The 13,570-nt window shown below is 37.8% G+C and overlaps 1 protein-coding gene across 2 annotated transcripts in view; it reads right to left on the bottom strand.

The window, feature by feature from the left end:
* The window catches only part of LOC126094674 (ankyrin-2-like), a 117,615-nt gene that overhangs the window by 49,403 nt on the left and 54,642 nt on the right, over positions 1 to 13,570 (bottom strand). The window lies entirely within an intron of this gene.

A 13,570-nucleotide genomic window follows, 5' to 3' on the forward strand; every position in this document is an offset into this window, starting at 1 on the left:
GGGAAGAATAAGAGAGGGACAAAAAAACGTGGTGGTTCCCTGCTTAACCGCATGATTAATAAACTACCTGTTGAACTTCACATACCTGGCTACTCCTACTGTGGTCCTGGCACAAAGTTAGAGGCGATGTCGGTATCAATCCACTAGATGAGGCGTGTAAAGAACATGACATAGCTTACGCAACTCATCCAGACAGTTTGCCTGACAGACATCAAGCAGACAGAATTCTGGCTAGAAAAGCGTGGAGTAGAGTAAAAGCAAAAGACGCTAATTTGAAGGAAAAGTTAGCTGCCCTGGCAGTAACTGGAGCAATGAAAGCTAAAGTTAAAATTGGTATGGGTTTGAATAAGAAGAAGAAAAGTCCTGGACGAAAGAAAGGTGGTAATATACTGAACAAAGTAATTAAAAAAGTTCGAAGTGGACTTAAGTACTTGAAGCCTGGTGCTAATCTGATAACAGTTGTGAAAGTGGCTCGTAAAATCGCATCACAGGTTGCTCCGACGAAAGCTGTGGGGAAATTATTAGACAGAGAATACCTGTGCCCAAAACAGGTGGAATAATACCTCTAATTCCAATATTTGCTGCTTTATCAGCACTTGGAGGATTAGGCGGAGGTGCTGCTGGAATTGCTAAGGCTGTTAATGATGCGAAAAGTGCTCGAAAGGAGTTAGCTGAAATGCAGAGGCATCATCGTGAACTTGAAGCAATTGCTTTGCGTGATGGGAAAGGGCTGTACTTGGGTCCATAAAGGAAAAATGGATTCGGTCTGTATCTGGCAGGTATAAATGGAACAAGGAAGAAAAAAAAAGTTCTCCATGAACAGTCTTCCTGCAAGACCACTTACCAACATTGACTTAGAACACTATGCTAAAAAGTTGCAGATAGCACACTTTCGAGGTGTCTTTATGAGAGATATTTTACCTTCAAGACCTAACACTTGTGAGAGTGCAATTGTTAATCTCAATACTGAAGAGGAACCAGGTTCACACTGGGTAGCTTACAGAAAGGAAGGCGAAATTGTCTACTATTTCGACAATTGGAAATTTACCACCTCCTCCAGAAACAGTAAGGTATCTGAAAAACTGTACGATAAAATATAACTACAATACATTTCAGTCACTTAACAGCCAGAGATGTGGTCATTTATGTTTAAGGTTTCTGAATTCAATATAAAACAGTCTTGCAGGGTATAGTTGTAGTCTAACAATGGACATTGAACACGGCATAACGTTAAGTCTGACGGGTAAAGAATCACTTCTAACTGCTGTCTTCAATCCTGCATTGAATTTATCCTCACATGTTTACGAAATTGCTCTGCTAAACCTTTTTACATATAATTCCATTCCCAATATTACATCGTTAAATAATAATCTCAACTTCTACAACTATTTGAATGATGTAGAAATTTTGGATAAATTTAGTCTGAAACATGGAACATATGAACTGCACGACATTTTTTCAGCATTATTGAAAGAAATTGAAGCATACAACTTGAAGGTTAGCAGTGATAACTCGATAAATAAGAAAAAGCATGACTTGCAATTAAATATTACCTTCAATAAAACACTGAATCGATGTCAGATTAGGAGTAATCTTACTATAGATTTTAATCTCCCAGACAACATAGGTTCAGTTTTAGGGTTTGCAAAAACTGTAGTGGATAAAAAAGTCTTGACTGCCGAATATTCAGTTAACATTCAAAGTGTTAATGTCTTGTGTGTTGACTGTAACATCTCAGGAGGTTCATTTCACAATGGGGAACCTACACATACATTGCATCAGTTCTGGCCTGCTGTACCACCAGGATATAAGATTGTGGAAACACCGAATTCATCCATTTATATGCCAGTAGTTGCAAGATACGTTTCAGAATTAAGTGTGTCAATTAGAGATCAAGATGGAAATCTTGTTGATTTTGACGCGGAAGAGATAACTGTGCGATTACATTTGAGGAAAATACGGTAAAAAAAAAAAGAAATGGGTATCGTATACAAACAGAATGCCTGCATAAGCAAGGACACAAGATACCTTGACAACGTGAGCAATAATAACGAGAAGAAGAAGAAAAGAAAAGCAAAGAAGAGGAAAGTCAAAAATGTTTTAACTCCACACAACAGAGAAATTCTGTCGTCACTGGGATATAGAGTGATATAAATACTGATACCTTCATCTGCAAACTCTCATTCGAGTCGTCCGACTTTCAGTGATCAAACAGGAGGAGGAGGAGGAGGAGGAAGAGGAGGAGGAAGCTAAGGAAAAAACAAAAAAAAAGTTGAATGTAAGAGAAAAAATTCTCGTCGACGACTCGGTTAGTCGCCTTCAGTATCATAAGTATAAACCCTTTGGTCAACCGGCTTTTGCTCAGAGCGATTCCATATCAATTGTTATACAAAATGAAAACACTTACCTGCTTCCTTCCGAGAGTCTGCTGTATATAGAAGGACGACTTCTCAATGCAGAGGGAAAGGGAAAAGCTACTGATATTGAGTTAACAAAAAACTGTGCACTTCATCTGTTTTCAGATATTCAGTACCGTCTCAATAACCAAATTATTGATCATGTACGTAATCCAGGAATTGCAACATTAATGAAAGGATATGCTTCTTTTACACCAGGTGACGCAAATGCATTACAAAATGCCGGATGGGGGGCAAGAAGAGAATTGAAAGAGTTAGTCGATGATGATGATGATGATGGTCGTTTTAATTTTTGCATTCCGCTTAAAATGATCTTAGGCTTTGCAGAGGATTACAAAAAGATTATTTTAAAGGCTCCCCATGAACTGGTACTGATTCGTAGCAGGTAATATATTAACTGTATTGTCTCAGATAAAGCAGATACTAAATCAAAAATTGTGTTTGAAAAAATTCACTGGGAAATGCCACATGTTCAAGTGTCTGAAAAGCAACAAATATCACTGTGGAATATCTTAAAAAATGATATCAGTTTGACTCTACCTTTTCGTCACTGGGATTTGGTTGAAAGCATTGCGCCAGAAATTAACTCATGGACATGGCAAATTAAATTTAATACAGCTCTTGAAACAGCAAGGTATGTAATATTGGCTTTTCAGTCAAACAGAAATTTGATTACTGCTGACTCTAGTGTATTCGACAAAATAAACATATCAAACTTGAAGGTGTATTTAAATTCTTCTAAATTCCCAGAGGAGAATTTTGCTGTTGATTTTGACACGAAGAATACTGCACAGGCGTTTGAAATGTATGCCAATTTTCAATCACTGTATTATGGAGATAGCAGTGTAATAAGAGGGAACCCGCTCATGAACCATACTGAATTTCAGAACTGTCCTATATTTTTCATTGATTGTTCTCATCAAGACGAAACACTGAAATCTTCGGTCGTTGACATGAAGATTGAAATAGAAACAAAAGAAGCATTTGCTAAAAATACAATAGCTTACTGCCTGGTCATTCATGATTCAGTGATTGAAATGACTCCATCAACCAATCAAGTCACAAAGGGGGGGGGGGGGGGGGGGCAGAATTTTATCATATACAGAGAGGCTCGCAAAGTTACATGTATGCAAGCAGCTGTTGACAGTAGTCACTTTTTAGACGTCGTGTAAGGAGGATTTGTCTCCCAGCCAATCAGGTCACATAAGGCATACTCAGAGATATAAAAGAGGAAAAATGTGTAAGCATTTCATCATTGTCGTCCTGTTGTTCCCCCAGTAGCTTGAGAAGGAAATATGAACAAAGTTATAATAATTACCGCTAAGTCTGAGAATCATCCAGTGATAGTGTTAGTGACTAATTTAAGTGATGGTTGTGAATGTGTACTACAAGTTCATAACATGGAGGCCTCTTTCAGTGGACTGAATTGTTCACTCGATTCATTGATAAAAGAGAACAGTGACTGTAAAACATTAGTGTATTCAAAAAATCTGCTGTGTCCACTCGTCCTAAATATTCTAGAACAAATTATTATTATTCATAAAGATGTTGAAATGCTACGATTGGAAGATTATGGATTGGACTGTGCTAATAAGAAAGAGAAAGGTGCTGCTGCTGCAGCTGCTGATGATGATGATGCTTACTTCTTGTTCGAGTGGATTAAATCAAAAAATGTTTGTAAAATGCTCTCTCGAATTTATAGGAAACTTACTGTGCTACAGTGTCAAAATCTAAATGCAATTGATTATTACTTATTTCCTAAACAGTTGTTACCCTCTTTATGTGATCTTTCTCATATATTTCACAGTTTACCACAAGTGTTTCAAAATGATGCTCTCATTTCTAAGTACCAACATTGTTACAAGCATTATAATGTGAATGCACATTGTCAAATTGATGGACCACCTCCTATTAAAATGAATTGTAAAGAGTGCAGAAAGGAAATTTCATATGAAATAAAATAACAATTAATGTATGTGTTTTTTAATTTCACTCAGTAAATAAAAAAAAATTTACAGTGAATGTATAATGTTTTGTTATTTTCTGTATACAAATCAGTTACAAACTCACATGTACACAATTAGTTACAGATATATTATACAAATCAGTTACAAATTCACATGGAAGTTGTCTGAATGACAATACTCTGTGAATCTTTCTCAATATCAAATTATGTTGCAAACTCACATGTACGCAACTTCACACAAAATCAGTTACAAACTCACATGTACAGTATTTCACACAATAAAATTAGTCAGACGTTGTCAAGTTTTCTTTTTTGTCAGTTGGTAGTGACCCCACGCTAAAGTATTCACCTTATCTGACAGTATAAAACGTTTATCATCATGTGCAGACAAACCAAGCTTTTGTTGTTTAACAGTGGATACCACATGACACTTTGATTGAATAATATACTGTACAGAAGTTTTAGCATCTAAATTCAACATACATTCTCGATAATCATCGATGCTCAATGCTTTAATTGAAGACTGTTTTATACCTTTCGCTCTCTGCATTACACGTAGTGATTCGGTCAGTCCTATGAACACAGTAATAAGTTCACCATTTAATTCATCTTTCAATAGTCCAACATCCTTTTTATTCACAAGTGGAATGTTATATCTGTTATTAACGGGAAAACCTGAAGTATCAAACCATTTTCGCACATCACTTTTGATATCCTCATAAATATTTTGAGTTTTAATATGGTAAATTAAACTATCAGTATCAGTGTAGCACAGTTTTACATCTTTTACAGGGAACTTGTTCAGTATATACCCATTATGAAAGTCAACAAGACGCGTCTTTGAAATGTCTGAACTCGCCATACCTACAAATATAGGCTTGTCAAACACTACATTGAGTTTTTCTAATTCAATACCAACTAAATTTTCCTGAAATATAACGCTCCTTTTGAAATTTGGTTTTGCAATCATTGCAGATGCTCCATATTTACCATCCCATGAAGTTACTAGTTTTATGTCCCTCATCTTTCGTACATTTTGCATTGTCTTACCAAAGACGCTGTTATTCATTAGCTTAAAAAAATTCTTTTCAAAATCGTTATTTGCTGCCATACGTTTCTGCGTTAATATCGATGTATGGTTTTATCCATGGAAGTTGTCTGAATGACAGTACTCTGTGAATCTTTCTCAATTTCAAATTATGTTGCAAACACTGTTTGAGATTACTATAGTGAATTACATAATTTTTCTTATCATACAAAGTAGAAATTAATTTTTTGGGAGCACTAGCCTTGCCTACCACACAGCTAGATGGTGGTATCATTTTCTCAGGACATAGTGGTAGATCAGAATGCATATCGTGGATGTTTTCAGGATATTCTAGATCTACTTCCAGAATGTAGCCTATATCAGAGTCATCCGGTATGTTGTTTACGTCAAAAGTTTTAACAATTTCAGGGTTGAGCCAAGAAAAATGTGAAACTGGGAGGTACTGCATCATTGCCCAACTGTAAAGGCTATTAACATCAAGGTAAATAATGTAGGATTCATCAGTATTTTCATCATAATTAGACATGAACCTGTTGTTTACCACAGCATGTCTACACAAGCAGTGAACAATGTTGCCTCTAATACCTCGTTCGACGAATTGAAGTTGCTCAATGTCTGTAATGAGTTCTAATTCTGCTTTGGTAGTTTTCAATAATGCATCCCAAGCCAATCCAGGTGAAGTAACATAATGTGCGGGATCTAACTCATAGGTTTTAATGCAGAGATTTCGAAAATTTTCCAAAACATCGCTTAACAATAACACATCAATTTTTAAATAAAGATCGGAGTATTCCCCCAGTGTCTTGCACTTGAACAAATGCCATGCATTGCACGCCCTTTGATAATCACACTCCGAGACAGTTCTTCCACCAGTCAGCAAACTTTTAAATTCCTGAATTGGAGGTAAGTGTTCTTCTGATAAAACACTCTCACCACTCACATACTCATATGGAAATATGCCCTTCTGATTGACTAAATAAAATTCACGATCATCAGGAAAGTATTTCCTCACTATCCTAAGTTCCTCTGGCTTTAGGTAAGATGCACACTTTTCTAGCGAGCATGATAAAAAATTAAATGAATCTATAAATCGGAAATTTATGTAGCAGTGCCGGTCTTTACGTGTTACTTGAATGCTCTTCGTGAAAGATTTGTATTTCTCCATATTCAATGGTAATATAGAAACGCGGCCTGGATTTAATTTAGTTTTCCTCCTCCTCCCGTTCTCATTCATTCACTAGTTGCTCGCAAATATTTGTAATTACGAAATGACTATCAAAATTAGACAGATTGTGGAATACGACAGGCACTGTAAACTGAGGTCTGTAGTTTACATTGCAGCTAGCATGCGCTGCGCCGCGGTACTCACCTGTAAAATGGCAATGGTCACGATGCTTCACATCGCCTGCCTCAAAGGCTTCCTTACAAATATGACAAATCTTTGCAGAGCGAAAGGCTGATTCTTCCTCTGGGCTTAATATCATCTCTTTATTTTGTAATAAGAAACCATTCACATACTCAGCAATTGCATACAGCTGTTTCGTGAACCACTGCATGCAATCACGACCGCGATACAACTGAAATTCCGAAATTCCGAATAGTCATCATTATAAGTACAATGTATGTAATATGCAATACTAAATGGTGTATGTAAATGTATTTGATCAGAGTTACTACTTCTACTGCAGCCAGCAACTGGTTGCAGCATGCGCTCAGTGTCCGCATATATTATAAAAGGCAGCTTTAACTTATTTCTGAAATTGGAAAATTGTATATATTTATTGTGCTCATTTGGCATGATAGTGTTGACTGGCTTAAACTGCGCACAGTCAAGCAAGTGTGCTTCTAACTTCTGTTTTGAATGAAAATAAGACAGACAATGGGGGCATATCACGACAGACTTATGATGAGCAGTAATGCTATTATGTGCTAGCTTCGACAAACTTTTTATATAATAAAAATGATTTATATTTGTATTTTCTAGCTGCAACATTAATAAATTTACATGTTTTTCTCTTTGGTACTTTGTAATATGCAGTGGTATAACTCGGAAATCTTTCGACCTTTCCCTCGTCCTCCTTGCCCCCCCTCTCTCCTCACCCGCTTCTCCCTCTTCAACAACCATCCACTCATAACCCGAGTACTGTATACCGTACACATTGACGGACACACTTTCATTCTGCTTTTCGAATATATGGACATGCTTTAGCTCTGTAGGAAACGGTATATTAGAAAAGTTTAATTTGTTTGCAGACACACGGTGCGCATTCTTGCCTACAGGATACAAAGCAGCTAGAATTGCCCATTTAAAACAAGCATTACCTTTCGAGTGAACGTTAATTACTGCATGTTTATTCGCAATCAATTTTGGCAGTTTCGTGTGACGTCCTGCATAAAACCTTTTGTTTTCGTTAACATTAATACATAGTTTTACTACATTACGCAACGCCCAACCTGAATCTCTCAATTGAAATTTCTCCAGTTTCTTTAACAGTACATCCCTAATTTTAGTTGAATACCACTCTTCGGTAATGTCAGAGGAGAATAGATTTAAATTCTTTGTATTTAAGTACTTGTCTTCTACGTCACCCGATTTGGGCAGGACAAAGTTGCAAATGAGTGAAAAATTAATTTTAAGAGGCTTGTTAATTTTACGCACTATGTTCTCAAAGACAGAGAAACATGCATCCAAGAAATATTTTGGGTCCTTAAACCCCCCTCGGTTAGATATCTCACCTGTACATAATCTATTTTTGAACGCACTTTCAACCGAAACCCATTCCAGAGCATTACTTTCCTGATGATCATGATTCAGCTTAATGCGCTTTGGCGATGGTTCGGTCATTATTCACTTTCAGTGCTTCTCAAAATATCGTATATGGCAGACAACAGGACATTACAATTAGAATATATAAATGAAACATCCCCACTCTTTAACCATGTTTTGAGGCAAGCAGCTCCATTTAGAAAATCAAATTGACAACTAAATGCATTATGAGAACAAATTGTATACAATACAAACAAAATCTCTTTGATGTAAGCATCAACAAGATTATTAAAATTGGTAACATAACTGTGTAATAAGTACACTCGTATTTGTCATAGACTTGAAAAGCAGCAAAATGTTCACCTTGTTTAAAGCACTCTGTTTGAATTAGCTGCACTATTTTTCCATTCAATTCGGAATATGCATTTACATCCTCACCACACCCTATTACTTTTACTGCAAATACTAATGTGTCATGTGTATCAAAATCTGTGCCACAGGTATCGTCTTTTAAGGATTGCAAATCTATTTCCTTAATCTTGCCATTTGCTGAAACTTTCCGTATTTGAATAGACATGGTTAGTATCACAATATGCTAACAACTACGTAATATTAGTATAAGGAAACATACGTTAGTATTTATCAAACAGATTCAAAGTCAATGATATCCACACTATTTTTCCTACAACGATATAGCAGAGCAACTGTTCCGGAATTCAGAAATTCCAATTCTTCATCACTGAGAGTGGCGAATCTTGCAGGAAGGAATATTTTGGACTCCTTCAAGTATACTACGACCGCTGCTCCAAATTTCGTCGTCGTCCGTCTCGCACTTAGGATGGGATATTTCTCCCCCTGTTCCAGAGACGACAGGCGCAGCGAAGTTTTCGAGCCTCCTCCTTCTCCCAGATGCTTCAGACTCTGCAACACTGAATGAGAGGCATCCCTGTTCTCTCTTGAGTTACAACTTCTCAGTAGATGAAAACTATATGCCACTTAGTAGTAGTAGCACTAAGTAATACATGTTAGACTTACATGTTTTGAGCCAGCTATGTGTTTCACACTCTCTCCGACAGCAAAGGTGATTCCAATACTGACACTCGCACGGGCACTCGCACAGCTGAAGGAATACGACAGAGTGGAATCGTCTGTCGCTTTATACTGGTCTATAGGCATTAAAAAAAATTATTGTTTCTCTGCTACATGCACAGAGAGAGAGAGAGAGAGAGAGAGAGAGAGAGAGAGAGAGAGAGAGAGAGGGGGGGGCATCAAATAAAGACATGAAGAGAGAGAGAGGAAAAACTCTTGCAGTCATACTACACATTGGTTCTCTTGGAGTACATTCACCCCTGGTAAAGAAATGCTACGTCCCGCTGCTACTGATGGAGTTGTTATTGACATTGTATTCCCAGAGACTCGTATGGTTCTTCTCTCAGCGTGCTGCATCATATTACCGTGTTATTTGCTAGTCATGTTATCAGATAATGTCCCTCCATATCCTCAGAGAGAGGCTTTTTTTTTTCTTTTCCCACCCTGCAGTATCATGCATTCACTTTATGCGTTCACATAACATCAGCTGTTGGACGAGGACAATGACCGCCAGCCCGAAAGCAAGGGCAATGATGCAACTGATTACACCAGATGGTTGAGTACAAGAAAAAACGGTACGTCCCACCAGCCACGATCACATGCGCAAATGTTCACTATGACCTTTCGCAATGAAAAATTTTTTTGCCATCAGTCTACGTTTCACCGAGGTGGCTGCTCCTTTTATCCTCCTCGTCTTATCGCCATAATCGTCTAGAGAGAGAGAGAGAGAGAGAGAGAGAGAGAGACATTATCTGTTTGTCAGGTAAGAGAAGTCGGTGATGGATGGAGATTTACAATGATACTAGCAACATTAAACGAAATTAGACGATACCTTCATCAATTTTTTTTCTTTTCCTTCTCACATCATGACAGAATGAAGATAGCTTTCGTAGACCTGCAAGGATTCAAAGACGATGCAAATAATTTTGTGCCTAAACAAGCTGCTGCTATCCTCGTGGACTGTAATCAAGTTATTGCAGAGCAGTTTGTCACTATCGAACAAGTTTTAGCATTCAGCACCTTATCAGAAAAAACTCAGTGGGTGACACGCAATCACCTTCATCAGCAGTGGGGAATGGATGGAGTGTCACTACTTACTGCGAGAAATACGCTGTGGGAGTTGTGCAAATCTTGTGACTACATTATGGTAATGGGTCTAGAAAAGGCAGATTGGACGACGACTTTATTGGGCACAGATCATGGCAGAGTAGTTAACATGCAATCTCTGGACTGTCCATCATTGAAAATGCTGAAAAAATCTTTCAATATTGCTGATGAAGAAAATGATCGATGTTTAGCAAAGACTAATGTACGATTAATTATGCGATGGTATTTTGAAAATAAAACGTCTTCTTAAAATATGTGTTATCTTTCTTTTTCCCTTGCTCCTCTTTCTCCTCCTCGTGTCTCCGCCCCCTTCCAGCTCCATATAAGCAAACATTTTTATCACAACTGTGTCATTTCGAAAAGCATATTGCCTTCAGTAAGTAGCAAGTTAGAATAAAAAAAAAGGAAGTTGCAAGCTGCCATTGCTGATGAGCTTCATCGTCCTCCTCGCCGAACGTACCCCAGGCGGTCAGTTATCACGAAAGGACTTGATGATCTCCAGCAAGCAGACTTAGTCGATATGACTGCATATTCTAAATGGAATTCTGGGTATAAGTATTTGATAACAGTAACTGACGTTTATTCAAAATATGCATGGGTCGCTGCTATAAAGACTAAAACTGGAATTGCAGTTGCAAACGCACTTAAAATATATATATATATATATATATATATATATATATATATATAAAGTAAGCGGGCCCCAGTAAATTTACAAACCGCCCGCATCTCGTGGTCGTGCGGTAGCGTTCTCGCTTCCCACGCCCGGGTTCCCAGGTTCGATTCCCGGCGGGGTCAGGGATTTTCTCTGCCTCGTGATGGCTGGGTGTTGTGTGCTGTCCTTAGGTTAGTTAGGTTTAAGTAGTTCTAAGTTCTAGGGGACTGATGACCATAGATGTTAAGTCCCATAGTGCTCAGAGCCATTTGAACCATTTACAAACTGATCAAGGAAAAGAATTCTGCAATACTAGTTTTAAAAAGTTAGTGCAGAAACTCAGAATTAATCACTACTCCACTTTTTCAAATATGAAAGCTTCCGTAGTTGAACGCTTTAACAGAACTCTCAAGAGTCTTATGTTCCGAAAATTTACTGCTCAGGGCTCCTACAAATGGATTAACACTGTACAAGATCTGGTCAAACAGTATAATCACATGACACACAGAACGATTAAAATGCGACCAGTGGATGTAAAAGATAATAGTCTTCTATCTACTGTGTACAACAAAATTAAAATGATTGATCCACGCCAGTCAAAACTCAAAGTTGGTGATTACGTCAGAATTTGTAAACAGAAAACAGTCTTTGACAAAGGGTACACCGCCAATTGGTCCACGGAAATTTTCAAAATACGTAAAGTGCAAGAAAACAATCCGAGAACGTATCTCCTTGAAGATTACAAATCACAGCCCATAGCTGGAGCTTTCTATGTTGAAGAGTTACAAAAAACTAAATATCCATCATCATATATTGTGGAGAAAATAATACGTAAGAAAGGAAGAAAAGCTTTGGTAAAGTGGCTTGGATTCAGCAATGCACACAACAGCTGGATAAATTTGTAAAAATAAAATAAAAAGATGCATAGTACATGTTGAATGTGTGTGTGTGTGTGTGTGTGTGTGTGTGTGTGTGTGCGCGCGCGCGCACGTGCGTAACATCTGCACTGGAGAGCTGCCAGAGCAAGCAGCGAGCAGTAGTGATGTCACGGGGCGGTACGGTGCTAAGGACTGTACGTATACGTCCTCAATGTGTTCCAAAACCCCCATAGACTATCTACTGACATGCTTTCCCTTGATCAGTTTGTAAATTTACTGGGGCCCGCTTACTTTTTATACATATTTTTTTTAAGTGCGTTTGCAACTGCAATTCCAGTTTTAGTCTTTAGAGCAGCGACCCATGCATATTTTGAATAAACGTCAGTTACTGCGACACGGAAGGGAAAAAAAATGCTGCAAAGGCTGGGGCCCTGTGGCAGCCAAGCACGACCCGCCAAAGAGTGGCGATCCCCCTGGGGAAGTCATTCAGATATGATAGCCATTATACTAAGGTATAGGTAATCGTTCCCAGTTTAATCATACATTACCAAAGTATTTGATGTGCTAAAAGTAATACTGTATTTTTCTGACATCACTAATGCATTACAATGTCTAATACTGGATCAAGAAACTCTGAATTGCCTTTCATATAAAGACAGAGAGGACGGTGGGTCATTTAAAATTATTTTGTTTAATCACAATATCAGCACACACACACACTGACCAATGACACTAAGTAACTGATATCCCTACATTTCACCTGTATGAGTCTCTCCTGTCTTGTGGGCAGCCGCCAATAACTGCAATAATCTGGAGCGTACTCGCTTGAAGGAACTAAAGATACAAGGAAGTCCTAAACCAAAACATAGATCACTCTACAACGATAAAAATACGTCGCATTCTTAGACTTGTTTCTTAATATGATTCAGTGCACTTATTATTTTTTTTAAAATATTGACATCTGTATTTAACAATTTTGGCACACTAACGCCAAGTAACTACTTTTGTTTTCATTCAGAATGTCCAAGACTCTCCAGTTAACGGTTGCATTATTGTTTTCTACCACATCCCTTCACAATTCATTATTATATTTGTCTACGAAATGAAGTTATAAAACCATAACTAACATTACTCCAATACACTTTCTGCTACTGTCACTCTACTTCCCGCCATGTCAAAAATGTCTCTCATCCAAAAAAAACGTAATCAAGCGTCTCCTCACAAAAAACTACTTAAAAAAGATGTGACTCAAACACTTCACCCAAACTTATGACTCATCTCCATCAGCCTACTGCTGTGGTACAAAATATTGAAAACGACAGGAACATAAATATTAGAATTGAATAAGCATTTCGTGCATCGTCTTAAGATTTTCACAGCCGTAATTTACAGTACCAAAGTAACAAACATTTCTATAGTTAACTGTTAAATCACACGTCCTGAAACACCAACTGATCGAACCTTAAACTGGTGTGTCTTTTCTGCTTCATTGTTTCACTACTCCCACTGATGTGTGAGGCATGATCAGAGACGATATTCTCTAATGCAGGATGCAATATTTAGGTAGATCTGTCTATGAGTGACTGTACAGGAGGTAACGAAGCCTATCAGCCTGGTACCGTAACGTCTAAACCACTGCAGCA

The sequence above is a fragment of the Schistocerca cancellata genome, chromosome 8 (genome assembly GCF_023864275.1).
Source record: "Schistocerca cancellata isolate TAMUIC-IGC-003103 chromosome 8, iqSchCanc2.1, whole genome shotgun sequence".
NCBI classification, from domain to species: Eukaryota; Metazoa; Arthropoda; class Insecta; order Orthoptera; family Acrididae; genus Schistocerca; species Schistocerca cancellata.